Here is a 14897-nt window from a genome sequence, read left to right on the forward strand (position 1 = left end):
TTCTCCATCATTAAGCAACAAAGTGAAAAAACTATAAATGAATGATTCATATTATATATAAATGGTTAACAAGTGAAATTACATAATCAAGATCAATATTATTTGTATTCGCCATATTCACATTGTAATATGGTATATTATATGTAAATAAATTCAATAATTTTCTTCTCCATCACCAAATTTAACGTTTCTTCATCACTAACTAACAAAGTTAAACGACTATAAATTAATGATTCATATTATATATAAATGGTCAACAACTGAAATTACATAATATAGCTCAATATTATTTGTATTCGTCATATTCAAATTATATTATGGTATATTATATGCTAAAAAGAATTTAATATTTTTTTTCTCCATCACCAAATTTTAGGTTTCTTCATCACAAAGAAATAAAGTTAAAAAACTATAAATGAATGATTCATATTATATATAAATAGGTAACAAGTTAAATTACATAATAAAGATCAACATTATTCGTATTCGGCATATTCACATTGTATTATGGTATATTATATGTAAATAAATTCAATAATTTTCTTCTCCGTCAGCAAATTTTAGGTTTCTTCATCACTAATTCACAAAGTTGTAAGACTATGAATTAATGATTCATATTATATGTAAATGGTTAATAAATGAAATTACATAATAAAGCTCAATATTATTTGTATTCGCCATATTCACATTGTATTATGGTATATTATATGTAAAAAAAACTCAATATTTTCCTTCTCCATCACCAAATTTTAGGTTTATTTATCACTAAGCATCAAAGTGAAAAAACTATAAATGAATGATTCATATTATATATATATGGGTAACAAGTGAAATTACATAATCAAGATCAATATTATTTGTATTCGGCATATTCACATTGTATTATGGTATACTATATGTAAATAAATTCTATAATTTTCTTCTCCATCACCAAACTTTAAGTTTCTTCATCACTAAGTAACAAATTTAAAGGATTATAAATTAATGATTCATATTATATATAAACTGTTAATAAGTGAAATTACATAATAAAGCTCAATTGTAATTGTATTTGTGATATTCACACTGTATTATGGTATATTATATGTAAAAAATAATTAATATTTTCTTCTCAATCACCAAATTTAAGGTTTCTTCATCACTGAGCAACAAAGGAAAAAATATAAAAGAATGATTCATATTATATATAAATGGGTAACAACTTAAATTACATAATCAAGATCAATATTATTTGTATTCGGCATATTTACATTGTATTATGGTATATAATATGTAAATAAATTCAATAATTTTTGTCTCCATCACCAAATTTTAGGTTTCTTCATCCCTAAGTAACAAAGTTAAAGTACTATAAATTAATGATTCATATTATATATAAATGGCTAACAACTAAAATTACATAATAAAACTCAATTTTATTTGTATTCGCCATATTCAAATTGTATTATGGTATATTATAATAAAAAACAACTCAATATTTTTCTTCTCCATAACCAAATTTTAGGTTTCTTCATCACTAAGAAACAATGTTAAAAACTATAAATGAATGTTTGATATTATATATAAATGGGTAACAACTGAAACTACATAATCAAGATCAATATTATTTGTATTCAGCATATTCAGATTGTATTATGGTATACTATATGTAAATAAATTATATAATTTTCTTCTCCATCACAAAATTTTAAGTTTCTTCATCACTAACTAACAAATGTAAAGGATTATAAATTAATGATTCATATTATATATAAACGGTTAAAAGTGAAATTACGTAATAAAGCTCAATTGTAATTGTATTTGTCATATTCACACTGTATTATGGTATATTATATGTAAAAAAAATTAATATATTCTTCTCAATCACCAAATTTAAGGTTTCTTCATCACTAAGCAACAAAGGAAAAAAATATAAATGAATGATTCATATTATATATAAATGGTTAACAACTTAAATTACATAATTAAGATCAATATTATTTGTATTCAACATATTTACATTGTATTATGGTATATAATATGTAAATAATTCAATAATTTTCTTCTCCATCACCAAATTTTAGGTTTCTTCATCCCTAAGTAACAAAGTTAAAGTACTATAAATTAATGATTAATATTATATATAAATGGTTAATAAGTGAAATTACATTATAAAACTCAACTTTATTTGTATTCGTCATATTCACATTGTATTATGGTATAATATATGTAATTTTTTTAAATATTTTCCTTCTCCATCATTAAGCAACAAAGTGAAAAAACTATAAATGAATGATTCATATTATATATAAATGGTTAACAAGTGAAATTACATAATCAAGATCAATATTATTTGTATTCGCCATATTCACATTGTAATATGGTATATTATATGTAAATAAATTCAATAATTTTCTTCTCCATCACCAAATTTAACGTTTCTTCATCACTAACTAACAAAGTTAAACGACTATAAATTAATGATTCATATTATATATAAATGATCAACAACTGAAATTACATAATATAGCTCAATATTATTTGTATTCGTCATATTCACATTATATTATGGTATATTATATGCTAAAAAGAATTTAATATTTTTTTTCCATCACCAAATTTTAGGTTTCTTCATCACAAAGAAATAAAGTTAAAAAACTATAAATGAATGATTCATATTATATATAAATAGGTAACAAGTTAAATTACATAATAAAGATCAACATTATTCGTATTCGGCATATTCACATTGTATTATGGTATATTATATGTAAAGAAATTCAATAATTTTCTTCTCCGTCAGCAACTTTTAGGTTTTTCATTACTAAGTAACAAAGTTGAAGGACTATAAATTAATTATTCATATTATATATAAATGGTTAATAAGTCAAATTACATAATAAAACTCAGTATTATTTGTATTCGCCATATTCAAATTGTATTATGGTATATTATAATTAAAAAAACCTCAATATTTTTCTTCTCCATCACCAAATTTTAGGTTTCTTTATCACTAAGCATCAAAGTGAAAAAACTCTAAATGAATGATTCATATTATATATATATGGGTAACAAGTGAAATTACATAATCAAGATCAATATTATTTGTATTCGGCATATTCACATTGTATTATGGTATACTATATGTAAATAAATTCTATAATTTTCTTCTCCATCACCAAACTTTAAGTTTCTTCATCACTAATTCACAAAGTTGTAAGACTATGAATTAATGATTCATATTATATGTAAATGGTTAATAAATGAAATTACATAATAAAGCTCAATATTATTTGTATTCGCCATATTCACATTGTATTATGGTATATTATATGTAAAAAAAACTCAATATTTTCCTTCTCCATCACCAAATTTTAGGTTTCTTTATCACTAAGCATCAAAGTGAAAAAACTATAAATGAATGATTCATATTATATATATATATGGGTAACAAGTGAAATTACATAATCAAGATCAATATTATTTGTATTCGGCATATTCACATTGTATTATGGTATACTATATGTAAATAAATTCTATAATTTTCTTCTCCATCACCAAACTTTAAGTTTCTTCATCACTAAGTAACAAATTTAAAGGATTATAAATTAATGATTCATATTATATATAAACTGTTAATAAGTGAAATTACATAATAAAGCTCAATTGTAATTGTATTTGTGATATTCACACTGTATTATGGTATATTATATGTAAAAAATAATTAATATTTTCTTCTCAATCACCAAATTTAAGGTTTCTTCATCACTGAGCAACAAAGGAAAAATATAAAAGAATGATTCATATTATATATAAATGGGTAACAACTTAAATTACATAATCAAGATCAATATTATTTGTATTCGGCATATTTACATTGTATTATGGTATATAATATGTAAATAAATTCAATAATTTTTGTCTCCATCACCAAATTTTAGGTTTCTTCATCCCTAAGTAACAAAGTTAAAGTACTATAAATTAATGATTCATATTATATATAAATGGCTAACAACTAAAATTACATAATAAAACTCAATTTTATTTGTATTCGCCATATTCAAATTGTATTATGGTATATTATAATAAAAAACAACTCAATATTTTTCTTCTCCATAACCAAATTTTAGGTTTCTTCATCACTAAGAAACAATGTTAAAAAACTATAAATGAATGTTTGATATTATATATAAATGGGTAACAACTGAAACTACATAATCAAGATCAATATTATTTGTATTCAGCATATTCAGATTGTATTATGGTATACTATATGTAAATAAATTCTATAATTTTCTTCTCCATCACAAAATTTTAAGTTTCTTCATCACTAACTAACAAATGTAAAGGATTATAAATTAATGATTCATATTATATATAAACGGTTAAAAGTGAAATTACGTAATAAAGCTCAATTGTAATTGTATTTGTCATATTCACACTGTATTATGGTATATTATATGTAAAAAAATTAATATATTCTTCTCAATCACCAAATTTAAGGTTTCTTCATCACTAAGCAACAAAGGAAAAAAATATAAATGAATGATTCATATTATATATAAATGGTTAACAACTTAAATTACATAATTAAGATCAATATTATTTGTATTCAGCATATTTACATTGTATTATGGTATATAATATGTAAATAAATTCAATAATTTTCTTCTCCATCACCAAATTTTAGGTTTCTTCATCCCTAAGTAACAAAGTTAAAGTACTATAAATTAATGATTAATATTATATATAAATGGTTAATAAGTGAAATTACATTATAAAACTCAACTTTATTTGTATTCGTCATATTCACATTGTATTATGGTATAATATATGTAATTTTTTTTAAATATTTTCCTTCTCCATCATTAAGCAACAAAGTGAAAAAACTATAAATGAATGATTCATATTATATATAAATGGTTAACAAGTGAAATTACATAATCAAGATCAATATTATTTGTATTCGCCATATTCACATTGTAATATGGTATATTATATGTAAATAAATTCAATAATTTTCTTCTCCATCACCAAATTTAACGTTTCTTCATCACTAACTAACAAAGTTAAACGACTATAAATTAATGATTCATATTATATATAAATGATCAACAACTGAAATTACATAATATAGCTCAATATTATTTGTATTCGTCATATTCACATTATATTATGGTATATTATATGCTAAAAAGAATTTAATATTTTTTTTCCATCACCAAATTTTAGGTTTCTTCATCACAAAGAAATAAAGTTAAAAAACTATAAATGAATGATTCATATTATATATAAATAGGTAACAAGTTAAATTACATAATAAAGATCAACATTATTCGTATTCGGCATATTCACATTGTATTATGGTATATTATATGTAAAGAAATTCAATAATTTTCTTCTCCGTCAGCAACTTTTAGGTTTTTTCATTACTAAGTAACAAAGTTGAAGGACTATAAATTAATTATTCATATTATATATAAATGGTTAATAAGTCAAATTACATAATAAAACTCAGTATTATTTGTATTCGCCATATTCAAATTGTATTATGGTATATTATAATTAAAAAAACCTCAATATTTTTCTTCTCCATCACAAATTTTAGGTTTCTTTATCACTAAGCATCAAAGTGAAAAAACTCTAAATGAATGATTCATATTATATATATATGGGTAACAAGTGAAATTACATAATCAAGATCAATATTATTTGTATTCGGCATATTCACATTGTATTATGGTATACTATATGTAAATAAATTCTATAATTTTCTTCTCCATCACCAAACTTTAAGTTTCTTCATCACTAATTCACAAAGTTGTAAGACTATGAATTAGTGATTCATATTATATGTAAATGGTTAATAAATGAAATTACATAATAAAGCTCAATATTATTTGTATTCGCCATATTCACATTGTATTATGGTATATTATATGTAAAAAAACTCAATATTTTCCTTCTCCATCACCAAATTTTAGGTTTCTTTATCACTAAGCATCAAAGTGAAAAAACTATAAATGAATGATTCATATTATATATATATATGGGTAACAAGTGAAATTACATAATCAAGATCAATATTATTTGTATTCGGCATATTCACATTGTATTATGGTATACTATATGTAAATAAATTCTATAATTTTCTTCTCCATCACCAAACTTTAAGTTTCTTCATCACTAAGTAACAAATTTAAAGGATTATAAATTAATGATTCATATTATATATAAACTGTTAATAAGTGAAATTACATAATAAAGCTCAATTGTAATTGTATTTGTGATATTCACACTGTATTATGGTATATTATATGTAAAAAATAATTATTTTCTTCTCAATCACCAAATTTAAGGTTTCTTCATCACTGAGCAACAAAGGAAAAAATATAAAAGAATGATTCATATTATATATAAATGGGTAACAACTTAAATTACATAATCAAGATCAATATTATTTGTATTCGGCATATTTACATTGTATTATGGTATATAATATGTAAATAAATTCAATAATTTTTGTCTCCATCACCAAATTTTAGGTTTCTTCATCCCTAAGTAACAAAGTTAAAGTACTATAAATTAATGATTCATATTATATATAAATGGCTAACAACTAAAATTACATAATAAACTCAATTTTATTTGTATTCGCCATATTCAAATTGTATTATGGTATATTATAATAAAAAACAACTCAATATTTTTCTTCTCCATAACCAATTTTAGGTTTCTTCATCACTAAGAAACAATGTTAAAAAACTATAAATGAATGTTTGATATTATATATAAATGGGTAACAACTGAAACTACATAATCAAGATCAATATTATTTGTATTCAGCATATTCAGATTGTATTATGGTATACTATATGTAAATAAATTCTATAATTTTCTTCTCCATCACAAAATTTTAAGTTTCTTCATCACTAACTAACAAATGTAAAGGATTATAAATTAATGATTCATATTATATATAAACGGTTAAAAGTGAAATTACGTAATAAAGCTCAATTGTAATTGTATTTGTCATATTCACACTGTATTATGGTATATTATATGTAAAAAAAATTAATATATTCTTCTCAATCACCAAATTTAAGGTTTCTTCATCACTAAGCAACAAAGGAAAAAAATATAAATGAATGATTCATATTATATATAAATGGTTAACAACTTAAATTACATAATTAAGATCAATATTATTTGTATTAAGCATATTTACATTGTATTATGGTATATAATATGTAAATAAATTCAATAATTTTCTTCTCCATCACCAAATTTTAGGTTTCTTCATCCCTAAGTAACAAAGTTAAAGTACTATAAATTAATGATTAATATTATATATAAATGGTTAATAAGTGAAATTACATTATAAAACTCAACTTTATTTGTATTCGTCATATTCACATTGTATTATGGTATAATATATGTAAATTTTTTTTAATATTTTCCTTCTCCATCATTAAGCAACAAAGTGAAAAAACTATAAATGAATGATTCATATTATATATATATGGTTAACAAGTGAAATTACATAATCAAGATCAATATTATTTGTATTCGCCATATTCACATTGTAATATGGTATATTATATGTAAATAAATTCAATAATTTTCTTCTCCATCACCAAATTTAACGTTTCTTCATCACTAACTAACAAAGTTAAACGACTATAAATTAATGATTCATATTATATATAAATGGTCAACAACTGAAATTACATAATATAGCTCAATATTATTTGTATTCGTCATATTCAAATTATATTATGGTATATTATATGCTAAAAGAATTTAATATTTTTTTCTCCATCACCAAATTTTAGGTTTCTTCATCACAAAGAAATAAAGTTAAAAAACTATAAATGAATGATTCATATTATATATAAATAGGTAACAAGTTAAATTACATAATAAAGATCAACATTATTCGTATTCGGCATATTCACATTGTATTATGGTATATTATATGTAAATAAATTCAATAATTTTCTTCTCCGTCAGCAAATTTTAGGTTTCTTCATCACTAATTCACAAAGTTGTAAGACTATGAATTAATGATTCATATTATATGTAAATGGTTAATAAATGAAATTACATAATAAAGCTCAATATTATTTGTATTCGCCATATTCACATTGTATTATGGTATATTATATGTAAAAAAAACTCAATATTTTCCTTCTCCATCACCAAATTTTAGGTTTCTTTATCACTAAGCATCAAAGTGAAAAAACTATAAATGAATGATTCATATTATATATATATATGGGTAACAAGTGAAATTACATAATCAAGATCAATATTATTTGTATTCGGCATATTCACATTGTATTATGGTATACTATATGTAAATAAATTCTATAATTTTCTTCTCCATCACCAAACTTTAAGTTTCTTCATCACTAAGTAACAAATTTAAAGGATTATAAATTAATGATTCATATTATATATAAACTGTTAATAAGTGAAATTACATAATAAAGCTCAATTGTAATTGTATTTGTGATATTCACACTGTATTATGGTATATTATATGTAAAAATAATTAATATTTTCTTCTCAATCACCAAATTTAAGGTTTCTTCATCACTGAGCAACAAAGGAAAAAATATAAAGAATGATTCATATTATATATAAATGGGTAACAACTTAAATTACATAATCAAGATCAATATTATTTGTATTCGGCATATTTACATTGTATTATGGTATATAATATGTAAATAAATTCAATAATTTTTGTCTCCATCACCAAATTTTAGGTTTCTTCATCCCTAAGTAACAAAGTTAAAGTACTATAAATTAATGATTCATATTATATATAAATGGCTAACAACTAAATTACATAATAAAACTCAATTTTATTTGTATTCGCCATATTCAAATTGTATTATGGTATATTATAATAAAAAACAACTCAATATTTTTCTTCTCCATAACCAAATTTTAGGTTTCTTCATCACTAAGAAACAATGTTAAAAAACTATAAATGAATGTTTGATATTATATATAAATGGGTAAAAACTGAAACTACATAATCAAGATCAATATTATTTGTATTCAGCATATTCAGATTGTATTATGGTATACTATATGTAAATAAATTCTATAATTTTCTTCTCCATCACCAAATTTTAAGTTTCTTCATCACTAACTAACAAATGTAAAGGATTATAAATTAATGATTCATATTATATATAAACGGTTAATAAGTGAAATTACGTAATAAAGCTCAATTGTAATTGTCTTTGTCATATTCACACTGTATTATGGTATATTATATGTAAAAAAAATTAATATATTTTTCTCAATCACCAAATTTAAGGTTTCTTCATCACTAAGCAACAAAGGAAAAAATATAAATGAATGATTCATATTAAATATAAATGGGTAACAACTTAAATTACATAATCAAGATCAATATTATTTGTATTCAGCATATTTACATTGTATTATGGTATATAATATGTAAATAAATTCAATAATTTTCTTCTCCATCACCAAATTTTAGGTTTCTTCATCCCTAAGTAACAAAGTTAAAGTACTATAAATTAATGATTAATATTATATATAAATGGTTAATAAGTGAAATTACATTATAAAACTCAACTTTATTTGTATTCGTCATATTCACATTGTATTATGGTATAATATATGTAATTTTTTTTAAATATTTTCCTTCTCCATCATTAAGCAACAAAGTGAAAAAACTATAAATGAATGATTCATATTATATATATATGGTTAACAAGTGAAATTACATAATCAAGATCAATATTATTTGTATTCGCCATATTCACATTGTAATATGGTATATTATATGTAAATAAATTCAATAATTTTCTTCTCCATCACCAAATTTAACGTTTCTTCATCACTAACTAACAAAGTTAAACGACTATAAATTAATGATTCATATTATATATAAATAGTCAACAACTGAAATTACATAATATAGCTCAATATTATTTGTATTCGTCATATTCAAATTATATTATGGTATATTATATGCTAAAAAGAATTTAATATTTTTTTTCTCCATCACCAAATTTTAGGTTTCTTCATCACAAAGAAATAAAGTTAAAAAACTATAAATGAATGATTCATATTATATATAAATAGGTAACAAGTTAAATTACATAATAAAGATCAACATTATTCGTATTCGGCATATTCACATTGTATTATGGTATATTATATGTAAATAAATTCAATAATTTTCTTCTCCGTCAGCAAATTTTAGGTTTCTTCATCACTAATTCACAAAGTTGTAAGACTATGAATTAATGATTCATATTATATGTAAATGGTTAATAATGAAATTACATAATAAAGCTCAATATTATTTGTATTCGCCATATTCACATTGTATTATGGTATATTATATGTAAAAAAACTCAATATTTTCCTTCTCCATCACCAAATTTTAGGTTTCTTTATCACTAAGCATCAAAGTGAAAAAACTATAAATGAATGATTCATATTATATATATATGGGTAACAAGTGAAATTACATAATCAAGATCAATATTATTTGTATTCGGCATATTCACATTGTATTATGGTATACTATATGTAAATAAATTCTATAATTTTCTTCTCCATCACCAAACTTTAAGTTTCTTCATCACTAAGTAACAAATTAAAGATTATAAATTAATGATTCATATTATATATAAACTGTTAATAAGTGAAATTACATAATAAAGCTCAATTGTAATTGTATTTGTGATATTCACACTGTATTATGGTATATTATATGTAAAAAATAATTATATTTCTTCTCAATCACCAATTTAAGGTTTCTTCATCACTGAGCAACAAAGGAAAAAATATAAAAGAATGATTCATATTATATAAAAATGGGTAACAACTTAAATTACATAATCAAGATCAATATTATTTGTATTCGGCATATTTACATTGTATTATGGTATATATATGTAAATAAATTCAATAATTTTTGTCTCCATCACCAAATTTTAGGTTTCTTCATCCCTAAGTAACAAAGTTAAAGTACTATAAATTAATGATTCATATTATATATAAATGGTTAATAAGTGAAATTACATTATAAAACTCAACTTTATTTGTATTCGTCATATTCACATTGTATTATGGTATAATATATGTAATAATTTTTTAAATATTTTCCTTCTCCATCACCAAATTTTAGGTTTCTTTATCACTAAGCATCAAAGTGAAAAAACTATAAATAAATGATTCATATTATATATATATGGGTAACAAGTGAAATTACATAATTAAGATCAATATTATTTGTATTTGGCATATTCACATTGTAATATGGTATATTATATGTAAATAAATTCAATAATTTTCTTCTCCATCACCAAATTTAACGTTTCTTCATCACTAAGTAACAAGGTTAAAGGACTATAAATTAATGATTCATATTATATATAAACGGTCAACAACTGAAATTACATAATATATCTCAATATTATTTGTATTCGTCATATTCACATTATATTATGGTATATTATATGTTAAAAAGAATTTAATATTTTTTTTTCTCCATCACCAAATTTTAGGTTTCTTCATCACTAAGAAATAAAGTTTAAAAACTATAAATGAATGATTCATATTATATATAAATAGATAACAAGTGAATTTACATAATAAAGATCAACATTATTCGTATTCGGCATATTCACATTGTATTATGGTATATTATATGTAAAGAAATTCAATAATTTTCTTCTCCGTCACCAACTTTTAGGTTTATTCATCACTAAGTAACATAGTTGAAGGACTATAAATTAATTATTCATATTATATATAAATAGTTAATAAGTGAAATTACATAATAAAACTCAGTATTATTTGTATTCGCCATATTCAAATTGTATTATGTTATATTATATGTAAAAAAAACTCAATATTTTTCTTTTCCATCACCAAATTTTAGGTTTCTTCATCACTCAGAATTAAAGTTAAAAAATTATAAATGAATGATTCATAATATATATAAATGGGTTACAACTGAAACTACATAATCAAGATCAATATTATTTGTATTCGGCATATTCACATTGTATTATGGTATACTATATGTATAAATAAATTCTATAATTTTCTTCTCCATCACCAAATTTAAAGTTTCTTCATCACTAAGTAACAAATTTAAAGGATTATACATTAATGATTCATATTATATATAAACGGTTAATAAGTTAAATTACGTAATAAAGCTCAATTGTAATTGTATTTGTCATATTCACACTGTATTATGGTATATTATATGTAAAATAAATTAATATTTTCTTCTCCATCACCAAATTTTAGGTTTCTTCATCACAAAGCAACAAAGTGAAAAAATATAAATGAATGATTCATATTATATATAAATGAGTAACAACTTAAATTACATAATTAAGATCAATATTATTTGTATTTGGCATATTCACATTGTATTATGGTATAAAATATGTAAATAAGTTCAATAATTATCTTCTCCCTCACAAAATTTTAGGTTTCTTCATCCCTAAGTAACAAAGTTAAAGTACTATAAATTAATGTTTCATATTATATATAAATGGTTAATAAGTGAAATTACTTAATAAAACTCAATTTTATTTGTATTCGTCATATTCACATTGTATTATGGTATATTATATGTTAAAAAAATCAATATTTTTCTTCTCCATCACCGAATTTTAGGTTTCTTCATCATTAAGCAACAAAGTGAAAAAACTATAAATGAATGATTCATATTATATATAAATAGGTAACAAGTGAAATTACATAATCAAGATTAATATTATTTGTATTTGGCATATTCACATTGTAATATGGTATATTATATGTAAATAAATTCAATAATTTTCTTCTCCATCACCAAATTTAACGTTTCTTCATCACTAAGTAACAAGGATAAACGACTATAAATTAATGATTAATATTATATATAAATGGTCAACAACTGAAATTACATAATATAGCTCAATATTATTTGTATTCGTCATATTCACATTATATTATGATATATTATATGTAAAAAAGAATTAATTTTTTTTTCTCCATCACCAAATTTTAGGTTTCTTCATCACTAAGCAACAAAGTTAAAAAAATTATAAATGAATGATTCATATTATATATCAATAGGTAACAAGTGAATTTACATAATAAATATCAACATTATTCGTATTTTGCACATTCACATTGTATTATGGTATATTATATGTAAAGAAATTCAATAATTTTCTTCTTTGTCACCAATTTTAGGTTTTTTCATCACTAAATAACAAAGTTCAAGGACTATAAATTAATTATTCAAATTATATATAAATGGTAATAAGTGAAATTACATAATAAAACTCAGTATTATTGTATTCGCCATATTCACATTGCATTATGGTATATTATATGTAAAAAAGATCTCAATATTTTCTTGTCCATCACCCAATTTTAGGTTTCTTCATCACTAAGAAACAAAGTTAAAAAACTATAAATGAATGATTCATATTATATATAAATGGGTAACAACTGAAACTACATAATCAAGATCAATATTATTTATATTCGGCATATTTACATTGTATTATGGTATACTATATATAAATAAATTCTATAATTTTCTTCTCCATCACCAAATTTTGGGTTTCTTCATCACTAAGTAACAAATTTAAAAATTATAAGTTAATGATTAATATTATATATTAACGGTTAATAAGTGAAATTACGTAATAAAGCTCAATTATAATTGTATTTGTCATATTCACACTGTATTATGGTATATTATATGTAAAAAAAATTAATATTTTCGTCTCCATCACCAAATTTTATGTTTCTTCATCACTAAGCAACAAATTGAAAAAAAATATAAATGAATGATTCATATTATATATAAATGGGTAACAACTTAACTTACATAATCAAGATCAATATTATTTGTATTCGGCATATTCACATTGTATTATGGTATAAAATATGTAAATAAATTCAATAATTTTCTTCTCCATCTCAAAATTTTAGGTTTCTTCATCCCTAAGCAACAAAGTTAAATTACTATAAATTAATGATCCATATTATTTATAAATGGTTAATAAGTGAAATTACATAATAAAACTCAATTCTATTTGTATTCGTCATATTCGCATTGTATTATGGTATATTATATGAAAAAAAAATATTTTTCTTCTCCATCAACAAATTTTAGGTTTCTTCATCACTAAGCAACAAAGTGAAAAAACTATAAATGAATGATTCATATTATATATAAATGGGTAACAAGTGAAATTACATAATCAAGATTAATATTATTTGTATTTGGCATATTCACATTGTAATATGGTATATTATATGTAAAATAAATTCAATAATTTTCTTCTCCATCACCAAATTTAACGTTTCTTCATCACTAAGTAACAAGGATAAACGACTATAAATTAATGATTAATATTATATATAAATGGTCAACAACTGAAATTACATAATATAGCTCAATATTATTTGTATTCGTCATATTCACATTATATTATGATATATTATATGTAAAAAAGAATTAATTTTTTTTTCTCCATCACCAAATTTTAGGTTTCTTCATCACTAAGCAACAAAGTTAAAAAAATTATAAATGAATGATTCATATTATATATCAATAGGTAACAAGTGAATTTACATAATAAATATCAACATTATTCGTATTTTGCACATTCACATTGTATTATGGTATATTATATGTAAAGAAATTCAATAATTTTCTTCTTTGTCACCAAATTTTAGGTTTTTTCATCACTAAATAACAAAGTTCAAGGACTATAAATTAATTATTCAAATTATATATAAATGGTAATAAGTGAAATTACATAATAAAACTCAGTATTATTTGTATTCGCCATATTCACATTGCATTATGGTATATTATATGTAAAAAAGATCTC

This window comes from Lathyrus oleraceus, chromosome 7 (genome assembly GCF_024323335.1).
Source record: "Lathyrus oleraceus cultivar Zhongwan6 chromosome 7, CAAS_Psat_ZW6_1.0, whole genome shotgun sequence".
Classification (NCBI taxonomy): Eukaryota; Viridiplantae; Streptophyta; class Magnoliopsida; order Fabales; family Fabaceae; genus Lathyrus; species Lathyrus oleraceus.